Raw genomic sequence first — 11,067 nt, forward strand, 5'->3', positions numbered from 1 at the left:
TGTTAATGTCCCACATTCTAATATTTGGGGTTTGAATTTTCAGTTAAGAATAGTAGCTAACATTTACTGTGTGCTTTCTATGAGTAAGAAACTCTTTTTGTGTGTGTTGGTAAGAAACTTTTAACCAATAATCATGTTTAATCTTCACAGTAACCTATGAGACAAGTCTATTGTTTTAGAAACAGCACTAATTATCATATGGGGACCTCCCAGGAACCGGCCCCACCCCACAGAGCGCACCCAGCAGTGGCAAGCCAGGTCTCCAACCCGGAGGCTCCCTCCCAGCCTTTCAGCCACATCCCCCCAGCACGGTGAGCTAAGGAAACAGATGACTGCTTGTTTGTTTGAGGTACAGGCAGGGAAGATAATCCAGGAATTTGTAATTGCTCATCCCTGCTGAGGGATATTAGCCAGACATTAGCCTTGCCACGTAAATCATGGCACTTGTGTCCGGCTGACTTATTACCTATGCACGGTGGTGCTCGCCAGCTTGCCTGCTGGGTTTAGAAGGTGCTGGAAAAAGATGGTCCCCACTGCATCTAGTGCTCCCACTGCCTGTAGCTCAACCTGGAACCCAGTGCTCTTCCCTCACCCCTCCACCCAGCTCCGGGCCACACGGCTACCCTGCACTCCTGCCCTCAATGCTACAACTTCCTGCCCCTCCTCACCCGGTTCCCTCCATCGGCCCTTCCTTGGGGACTCAGCCTGAGTCAGCCCCCCGGGAAGCCCCCCGCATCTGGAAGACCCTCCCCCCCGGATTCCTGCGCCCCGCTGCGTGCTCCCCAGCGAGGCTCTCAGGGCTCTGACTCGCGTTTGAATCCTTCGTTCACTCCTCAAACCTGCTCTGAGCGCCGGCTCTGCCCGCGGGCGCTCCGCGGGGGACGGAGAAGAGGACGAGAGACCCAGTGCCCACGGAGGGGGCACCCCCCCCGGAGAGACGGGGGCACAAGCCTGCGTTCGTCCCGACTCTCTCCACCCCGGTTTTTAAATTCGGCTTTATATTTCCAGGCTACATCGAATTTCATTCCTTCTTTTAAAATTCACCTGCGTGTCCTTTCCGAGGAATTAAAGATAGAGGCTGGCGCGCTGTGCGGCGGAGGCCCTGCGCTGGGGGGGGGGGGGGGGGGGGGGGGGGGGGGGGGCCAGGGAAGCGGGGCGCCAAGTTGCCCCGGCCAGGCGGGCCCCACCGCCCGACCCCTGCCGGGCGGGAAAGCTGCGAGCGGATCTCAAATGCGGCCAAACCCGGCCAGAAAGGGACTTGGGACAACCTCCACTCCAAGGACCGCCGATGGGTAGGGCCTAGCGTGCTTCTGTTCTAGGAGCCCCACTCCTCCCGCTAAGAAGACTTCAAGTCCCACCCTCCCCACCGCTCCCCCTTAGAAACTACTGGAGAGACGGTTTCCACTGGATTTCTCCAACGTCCAAGGATGCGACGCCCCCTTCCCCCACGCCAGAAGCCTGGTGGGGGCGAGGTGGCCCTCAGGAAAGCCCTCGGGCTCCCCACCCCCACGTGTCCCCATCTCCGGCCCACCCTCCCGCCTGTCCCCCCCCACCCCGCCCCAAGCCACCCCGCCACCCCCACCCTCTGAACCTCCGCCCCACCCCATCTCTCTGCCTCCCATTCCACTCCCCCCTCCGCTCCCCTGCTTGGCTCCCCGCTGTGCAGAGCCGCCCGTCCTGCGCTCCCCCCCCCCCCCCCCCCCCCCCCCCCCCCCCCCCCCCCCGCCCCGCACCACCCTCGCGCGCCCCTCTGCTGCGCACAGTTTTTCTCCTTGAGCGCGGCCCCCAAACACATACTAGAGGCGCAGATTGCACGGAGAGGCCTGGGCGGTCTTCCTTGCCCCTACGGTGTGGGCACCGGGTTCGCAGCCCAACTGGGGACCCGCCGCTGAGCCGCAGCCCGAGCCCAGCGGCTGCGAAGGGGCTTTCCGAGGCGGGGGCGCAGGGCCACCTGCTCGGATCTCGGCCCACGGCGGGGGCGGTGGGGCCTCTGGGCCGCCGGCGGCCTCTGTCTCCTCCTTCCCCTTGAAAGGACAGAGTACCCAGGGCTCGCCGCCACATCCTAGTGTTGAAAACCACAGTCCCCTCCCTCCCTCCGCCCAGCCTGGGAGACCACCCGAGAGCAGGACCCTGGGGGAAGAGTGGACGGGAAAGGGGGCGCTGCTGGGGCGCAGGGGGGCGCAGAGCGCGCAGCGTGGCGAGAACTGAGGGCCGGGTGGGGAGCGCCGAGACCGGCCGGTGCCTGGTGGCGCATAGAAAGCGCCTGGGGACCAGGGTCGGGGAGCGCAGTTGGTAAGTGGGGCAGCAGACAAGGCTCCCCTGGCGGGAACCCGGGTGAGACCCTCGCGCAGGCCGGGCAGTGTTCCTTCTCCTCCGCGGCTCACCCTGTATTTTCTCCCAGACAGGCTGTGCGTTCTGGGGTGGGACCAGGTCCTTCCAGCTCATCTCAGTAGCCAGTAGAAGCAGGGACGACAGGTGAGTGCTTAAATGGATTTTTTTGTTGAATGAGAAACAAACAGGCGAATGAAGGAATAAATGAAAGAAACGCTCTGGGTCGAAGAAGGGTTTATTCTTACATCCTACTCCCCACCCCCACCCCCCGGAAAAAAACACCTCTCCCATATTTCGTCTTATCTATCAAAACCAACTTTGTGCCTTTAAAAAAAAAAAAAAATGAATTCAAACCATTCATCTACCAACCTTTTATTTAGCACCTACTGTAAAATTTCTGTACTTGGGAGTTTATGGGCCCTGAGGGAAGTGTGGATCAGAGATGCTTCTTAGACTCAGTGCCCTAAGACTCCATTTTCACAATCCCAGCCGCCCTCCCTACTAGGAGTAAGAGACAGTCCTTCTAACTGGCCACCCTTGTAGGATTCCCCCCCAACCCCCCGTAATGAAATGTATTCAATGATGAGATGTCAGTAGATCCCAGAGTTTTCCAACATCTCTCTGAAAATCTAAATCCTGGACCACATCTCCCCGTCTGTCCAAACAGGTAATTATACTTTGTGTATTAAAGTCTTCTATCTCTGACCTATCCAGTGCACAAAAAACAGTTTAACCTTTAAACCAAGTCATGTACACCATTTTACTCCTGGAAAGAGGAATTTATGTTATTCCGTCAAATCAGTATCAACCTGACCTTTAAACGCATCAGTGTTTCTTGGGGAAATATTATGGCTGGGCGGCCTACCGAGGTAAACAACATCCGCTGCTCCTGCCCGGCGCTGAGCCCTGCTGCGCCCCGGCTTCTCGGAATAAGAGGGTGGAAGGCGGCGGGGCCCAGAGCTCTTCTGGCAGACTCCACGGGGTATGAAGAACATTGTAAATGCACCGAAGTTGGCAGATATATTTCTATATTACTGTTCCAGAGATAACCGCTAAGGTGAATCATTTCCCACCACCTACCATTCCAAATTATTTCAAATTCTGAAGGGACCCTATTTATTTCATTGGTAGCTAGCAATTTACTTAGCTGAAGATCATTATATTTATGTGTCTGTGAAATCCTCACAATAATTACACATTTGCGCCGTCTCCGATGTGCTATACGTATTCTCATTAGTCATATACTTGGAAGGATATTATCACATTTTTGGAGCAGCCTTCGCAACGTACATATAAAGCGCCCGACTGGATGTGAACTTTGATTCTCAGGGTTTTCTTACACATCAGATTTATCAAACAGCAGGGCAGCCTGCATTCACATGCAAATGCTAACAGAATGCTGGGAAATTGTCTTAATTTCTCTTTTCTCTCCACCGCTTCCGCGCCACAGCCCTGGAAGATATTGTCTTGGGCAGCAGGGAGAGCAAACCTAGCTGAGATCTAAAATTGCTTTAGAAGCTTACCAAAAAGTTCCATAATGGGAAATATTTATAAGGCAGTATGCTTTTTTCCCAATCATAAAGTCACTGATGGGGAAGTACGATGAGGGCGTTTGAAATTTCCAGTGTTCAAGCAAGTGTCCCTGGGTTGAATTCTCTGGACAGTGTTTGTGAGGCTGGTCAGTTTACCTGAAAGGTCTGTTTTGTCACCTTAAAGTCATGGATTATTAGAGGACACAGACCACCTGGTGGTTTTGTCTGTTTCCACACGTTTATTTCGGAAGGGTCCACGATTGTCATAACCCAGGTCATTCTCAGAACATGTCTAACCTTGATAGCAAATAACCATGGTAGGAGAATGTTTTCTCCCACCTGAGCAATAGTTCCAAGAAAACACGACAATTCACGTGCAGAGACCATTATAGGACTGCTGCATTCCCGATGGGACCCAGGGGCTGGAGACGGGGGAGGTGGATTGTCTGAAGGCAGGTACCATGGTAATTTTGTGTGATGCTGTATTCACATGTGCCCTCCCCCACTAGACGGTGACCTCCGTGAGCATGAGGACCCTGTCGCCTATGTTCACTTTCACATTTTCAGCACCCAGGGCAGTGCCTAGAACATGCCCACGCCTGGCACATAGGTGCTCAATAAATATTTGATAGACGTTGAGATGTGATGGAGTGAATTCTCAGGACCAGCTCTGTGACTGTCGCCTTCGGATGCAGTACTGTAACTATCTTCTGGCCCTCGAAGAGCTTCTAGTCTAATGAGAAAACAGATGTTTAGCAGCTGCTCCCAAGAAAGAAGATCCCCAGTGCAGAGAAAATAGAGCTGAATGCGTACACGAGAGAGAAAGGAGAAAGTGGTTCTGATGAGTGTTTCTATGCCACAAATCACCCTGAAGTTTGGTGGCTTGGGAGGGAGCTTTGTTGGGTGACGGGAGTGTTCTGTATGTTGGCTGTGATGGTAGCTTCGTGACTGTACATTTGTCAAAGTCTGCAAACTACACCTGAAAAGGGTAGATCTTACTTAGTCTATGTTATACTTTAATAAGCTGCCTTTCAAAACTGAAACAAGGGGTGCCTGGGTGGCACAGTCCATTGAACGTGGGGCTCTCTGCTTCCGTCCAGGTCTCCCGGTTGTATGGTCGAGCCCTGCGTCAGGGTGCACGCGGAGCGTGGGGTCTGCTTGAGATTCTCTCCCTCACCCTGTCCCTCTCCCCCTCCAAATAAGTAAATAAAAATCTTTTTAAAAAACTAAAAACTGAACCCAAACCCTTAGAGACTTGCGACAATAACTGTTGGTTACGCCCACAGACGCTGCGGAGGGGGGATCAGGGCTGGACACAGCAGGAGACCTAGGCGTCGGCTGGGAGAACCCCAGGCTGGACAAGGACCAAGTGGCCGAGGTGGGGTCACATGGAGGCCCCTGGTGCCAGGGTTCTGGGCTACGGTGCCTAGAAGGCCAGAATGCCCCTGGAGCACCTCCATCTCAGCCTCTCCATTCCGCACATCCTTGGCGAGCACCTACTGTATGCCGCCGGGCTCCGCTGCGGAGGCTATGAGTGGAGCCGTTAGCGCAGGAGACCCATATCCTTGCCCGGCTGGAGCTGAGAGTCCAAAGATGGACGAAAGACAATAAACATTATAAGTCAGTCAGTCTGTGGTCTGCTAAAGGTAATATGGTATGTTAGAGGGAAAAGAACTAAGCAAGACGCGGCGGAGGGAGTCATCTCTGTGAATGGCACCACCTGGTGCCACCAGCTAACGGTCCTGGTGCGTATTCTTGCTAGTGTGATGGTGCAAAACGGTGCTGGTTTTAATTGCATTTTTCCAGCTACGGGGGAGCCGAGCGTCTCTTTACGTGTGTGGCAAACTGCCAGCTGGTCACCAAACACGGTTCCTCGTTTTCCTGGGTGCAATTAGACTACATTTCCCAGCCTCCTGTGCAGTTGGCTGCAGCCTGGGGTGGGCTTCCAATGGAGAGAACGGGAGCTGGAGAGTCTCACATCTCCACGTCTCGTCCATAAAAACCTCCTCCGCCTCCACCCATCCCCCCCCACCAGTTGCCCCATTCCTCAGGCAACTTTGGAAGACCCATGGTGAAGATGGCAGAGCCTCCAGCAGCCTGGAACCCTGCGGGGCTGTGAGGACCAGAACTTTGCCTCTTCCTCTCCCCAGCAGAGTCTATATGAGCAAGAGAGAAGCCTCTCCTGTTGGTGTTTACGGCGCTGCCCAGCCTCGGTCACACGCGTTCATTCCATTTCTCTCTTCTGAGGATGACCTGCTGGGACCCTTTGCCGAACTTCTATGGATTCATTTATTCTTTTTTTCACTTATCTGTAGGAGTCCTTTAGACCCTTGCTAGTCAAATTTGGTCTGCGGACCGGCAGGGTAAATTTCACCTGGGACCTTGTTGGACATGCGGCGTCTCTGGCCCCGCCCAGACTGCTCGGGCAGAACGTGCATTTTGTAAGCATGTCCCGGTGAGTCTCATGCTGGGGGAAGTCTGGGAAGCGGTCCTCCCCAGGTTCCGCAGTAATAATTCGTCATCTTTCATGTGCATTCGATTCACTTTTCCTGGTCTGTACCCATCCTCGCTTTTTTTTTTTTTTTTTTTTGCTCTGTCTTCTCATGTATAGACTTTTTAAGAATTTAAAAAAATTTTTTTTTTATTTGACAGAGAAAGAGAGATATCACAAGTAGGCAGAAAGGCAGGTGGGGGCGGGGGAGTAGCAGGCTCCCCGCTGAGCAGAGAGCCCCCATGCAAGGCTCCATCCCAGGACCCTGAGATCATGACCTGAGCCCAAGGCAGAGGCTTAACCCACTGAGCCACCCAGGCGCCCCCTCACATATAGACTTTAAAACATTTTTTAACATTGCAGTATTTGCCAAAATTTCATTTATTGTCTGTCCCCTAAGAAATTCTCTGCTCGAGGGCATATGGATATCGCACTGTATTTTCTTCTAAAAGTTTTAAAGTTTTCCTTTTCACAGATTGTTCGTCCACCTGGAATGTTTGTCTGTCTGGGATGTCCCGTAAGGCTCTCCTGTTATTTTTGGGTGTGGGTAACAATTATCCCAGCGCCGTCCACTGAATTAATCATCCATTCCTTATGGATCTGTCATGCTACCCCAGGCTCCGGCTGTAAATCAAGTTTGCACACACACATGGATCACGTCTCTGGTCTCCCGTTCACATTTTTCTTTTGGGTAACCAGCCCCCCCCCCATACGTTTCAATCTGACCCGTCATGAGATTCTTCGACAGTGAATTTGAACGGCTGTCTCATACTCCGCCGTCCTTCATTCTGTTCAAGTTTCCTTGTTTGGGTTTTACTCTGTTGTAAATAACGGTGGGGGGAACATCCTTCACGCAATCTTTACACGCACGCGTGTTGATTTAAGATAAATTCTCTGAACGAAATTACCAAGGAGGCACATTTTTAAAGCATTTGATAAATATTGCCAAATTGCCCTCTGGAGAAATAGTACCAATTTCTATTCCTACCTGTTTCCTGCTGCCTTCCTTTACATTTTAATATCTCAGCATTTAAATCCCTGCCAATATCATAAGCAAAATACTAACATGCTATCATCGTAATTCATGTGCCTTTGATGACAACGGAAGATGCACATTTTTTATATGTTTATGGGCCTTTGTACTTATTTTAACATGTCTGAGCCCATTTATGTGTAGGTGCACTTTTCTTATTGATTGATAAAGCTCTTTATGTATGAATAACATCGACTCTTACATGTACATCGCATTTTTTGGCAATTTACATTTTACCTTTTACATTTGCTTATGAAGTTTTTTTTGGTGTGCAGAAGCTTTAAATGTTGACATGGTAGGATCTAGCCATGTTTTCCTTTAGCATTATACTAAAAGAAATAAATAAGTCCTATCCCAAAATGATTGCTGTATGGATTTTTGTTGTTGTTCTTTTAGATTTTGTTTTTTACATTTTACTATTTAATTCCTTTGCTCATTACACTCAGCCCTCAGGTGGCAACTGACTTCTCCCGCCAGGTACGATCCCCCTGCTATACACTTCCTTCCCTCTGAGCACTTTTCACAATAGTAATGTTTCACAGGTGTGTGAGTCTTTGGCTGATGTCTGTGTCCTGCTGTAACATGCAAGCCCCATGAAGGCAGGAGTCACTTTTCCATCCTTTTATTCCTAGCACCTGTCAAAATGCCAGGTGCCTGCACCCACCCGTGTGTTACCCTCTGGCTTTGTTTAGAGCACCTGAGGAATCCTGTGTCCGTGAGTCCTTACTTCTATTTATTTAGCTCAGCTTATATGCACAAGTGATTATATGCATATATACACGCATATATATGTACATAAATGTATAGCTATATAGTTGGATCCTATTCAGCCTTTTTTTTTTTTTCCCCAGCCCTTGAGGGCCAGCCTGGGCTCATCTGACCACACCATTCTCTTCTTCCTTGTGGTAGATCACTCGGTAATCCCTTGGGCTTTATAAGCAGGCAAACCTACTATCTAAAAATAATTTAGTCTGTCTTGTTTCTACCAGTCATAATTCACATCTTTGATTTGTTTATTGCATTGGCTAAAACTTCCCAGAACATGCAGTTCTTTCGTATTGTGGGGAGGGCTGGGGAGGGACTGTATAAAACCAAAATAGAAGAAGATTGAACTTAGGTTGTAGTTTTTTTCAATTATAAATTTCAAAACCTAGCCAGATGGTCTCCTGATGTGCACACAAAGAAAATTTTTATAATTCTTATATCAGCACTGAAAGTGGCCATGCACAGCAGCCCCCGTGCCCCGCCTCCCCCCTCAGACTGCTCCACTGTGGTGAGTCCGGTGTTCCTGCAGGAAACAAGGGTCCTGTGTCCCCTCCAGCAGCAGGCCGCCGGGGACAGGTGCACTACCTGGGTATCTGGAAAGCTAGGACACACTCTCAGCTCTGCCCTAGGCTGGTGCCCTGTCTTGGACAAATCACTGTCCCTCCATGGTTCCCATTTCCCCACTTCCCAGTCGAGGAACCTGCCTCCCAACTCTGCAGTCTAGGACTCCTGGCTTCTGCAGAAATGGCCCTTTGGGCCTTGTGGGTCCTGCACTTCCCAGACCTTGATCTCCAGGCAAGAAAGACATCCCTGCCAGAGCAGATGCAAGCCAAGTGATGATTTACATAAGCTCAGACCTGAAAGCCTGCTGCAGTGAAGGTATTAAGGAGATAAACCTTGGAGACTGTCCCATGTTGGCTGAGTTGAGCCTACATAGATCACGGAGAGAACAAACCATGAGGCACCGTCAGCTGATCACAGGAGCAGAGTGTCCGAGTCGAGTGATGCCAGGAAAGGCCCAAGTAAACAGGAAGCACTACCAACAAGCCCAGGGGAGGCAGAGACAAGGGCTCGGATCCTTCCTGGCCGTGCAAGCCCCCTCTCCAGAGATGGTCTCACCTTGTCACCCCCTACGCCAGCACTCCCCAAGCATCATGGCGGTCGTCTGAGCCACCGGGCGACTGCTCCTTAAAAACAGGGACCATGTCTTGTTATTTTTGCCTTCCCCAAGCCTTGTGACATGCTCAGATAGTGGCAACATTTTTACTTCTTTCAAGGCACATTTTGTTTCGACTCACAAAAATACCGAATGCTTGTTCTAGGTTATCTAGAAGACAAAGCCACAGGCTAATGACTTCATCCAGAAACCACATATTACATTTTGATGTATTTCTTCTCTGTACCTGAGGTTCGTTGGTTTTTCACAAAACCTGTCTTACTATATACGTAACCTATGTGCGTATATCATAGTTAAATATTTACATAGTTAAATATTTCTCTAAAATGTGATTTTTTAGTAGCTATATGATTTTCCATCTTGTACCGAGCCTTCTCCATTGGCCAGATATTTAGATTTGGTCTTTGAGCTATTATTAATAACTCTGTGAAAAGTATCTTTGCCCCTAACACATTGCCTAGGGCTCTTGTTGGTTCCTTCGCATATATTCTTACTCAGATGGGGGATTATTGGATCAAAAGAAGGAGTTTTTATAGGGCTGTTCATAGGTACTACTCCATTTCCTTCCAGAAATGTGCCAGTTCTGTCTGAAAATGTCCATCTTGACAAATCCTTGCTAGCATTAGGTATTTAAATTATAATAATAAATATCTTTGCTCATTTCATAGTGAGAAATGGAAACTCATTGTTGCTTTAATGGGCTTTTCTTTGATTACTAGTGAAGCTGAAAATTTTCTCATTTGGTTACTGTCCATTTGTAATTTATCTTTTGTGGATTTTCTATTCATTCCTTCTTTCCTCTCTCTACCTCTGTCCGTCATTCAGTAAAACTGTGCGGAGGCATCTGTTGGCCAGACCCTGCCCGGGGGCCATGGTGGACGTGGTCAGGAAGACACAGTCAAGGACTTAGCACCCCTGGGGTGACATACAGCCCAGCAGAGGACCTCTGGACAGCCGGAGACAAATGTTATGAGGAGGCAACCACGCATAATTCTTTTTAATCATGGTAAAATACACATAAAATTTGCTATCCTAACCATTTTTAAGTGTGCCGTTAAGTGTACTCACATTGTTGCATAACCAATCTCCACAATTTTCATTTTGCAAAACTGACACTTCATACCCATTAAACAGCTCCTCGGTCCCCTCTCCCAGCCCTTGACAACCACCGTTCCACCTTCTGGCCCTGTGATTTTTGATGACTCCGGGGACTTTATATGAGTGGAATCATATAAAGTGCCTGGGTTATATCACTTAATCTAATGTCCCTGCGGTGCATTCATGTAAGAGCATATGACAGGATTTCCTTCTTCTAAAGCTGAATAATATTCCATTGCAGGTATGTGGAGATGTATCTCTATCTCTGCCTCTATCTCTGTCTCTATCTGTATGTATCTATCCCACTTTGTCTTTATCAGTGCCTTCATGGACACTCGGGTTACTTCCACCTTTTGAGTGTTGCGAGGAGCGCTGCTGTGAACTGGGTATACGAACAGCTCCCCTCAGACTCTGTTTTCAGATCTGTAGGATCTATCCCCGGAAGTGGGATTGCTGGATCATAAAGTAATTCTATTTTTACTTTCTGAGGAACTGCCATGCTGTCCTGCAAGCACTCTGCCGGCCCATGAACAGGGCGCAAGGGCTCGGTTTCTTCACATCCTTGCCAACTCTTGTTACTTTCTGGTCTTTTGCATTTTCTTTTTCATAGTAGTCGTCCTGACAGGTGCGAGGCGGCGTC

The 11,067-nt window shown here is 49.7% G+C and overlaps 1 long non-coding RNA gene across 2 annotated transcripts; it reads left to right on the top strand.

The window, feature by feature from the left end:
* The first annotated feature begins 1,157 nt into the window (after positions 1–1,157).
* Positions 1,158–10,320, top strand: LOC132015446 (uncharacterized). Of its 2 annotated transcripts, none has more exons than XR_009403685.1 (3): positions 1,158–1,292; positions 2,402–2,475; positions 10,155–10,320. It is a non-coding gene; the product is annotated as an uncharacterized LOC132015446 (long non-coding RNA). The 2 variants fall into 2 exon arrangements; XR_009403686.1 differs by lacking the exon at positions 1,158–1,292 and adding an exon at positions 2,204–2,292.
* The last annotated feature ends 747 nt before the right edge of the window (positions 10,321–11,067 follow it).

Source organism: Mustela nigripes, chromosome 4 (assembly GCF_022355385.1).
Source record: "Mustela nigripes isolate SB6536 chromosome 4, MUSNIG.SB6536, whole genome shotgun sequence".
Lineage (NCBI taxonomy): Eukaryota > Metazoa > Chordata > Mammalia > Carnivora > Mustelidae > Mustela > Mustela nigripes.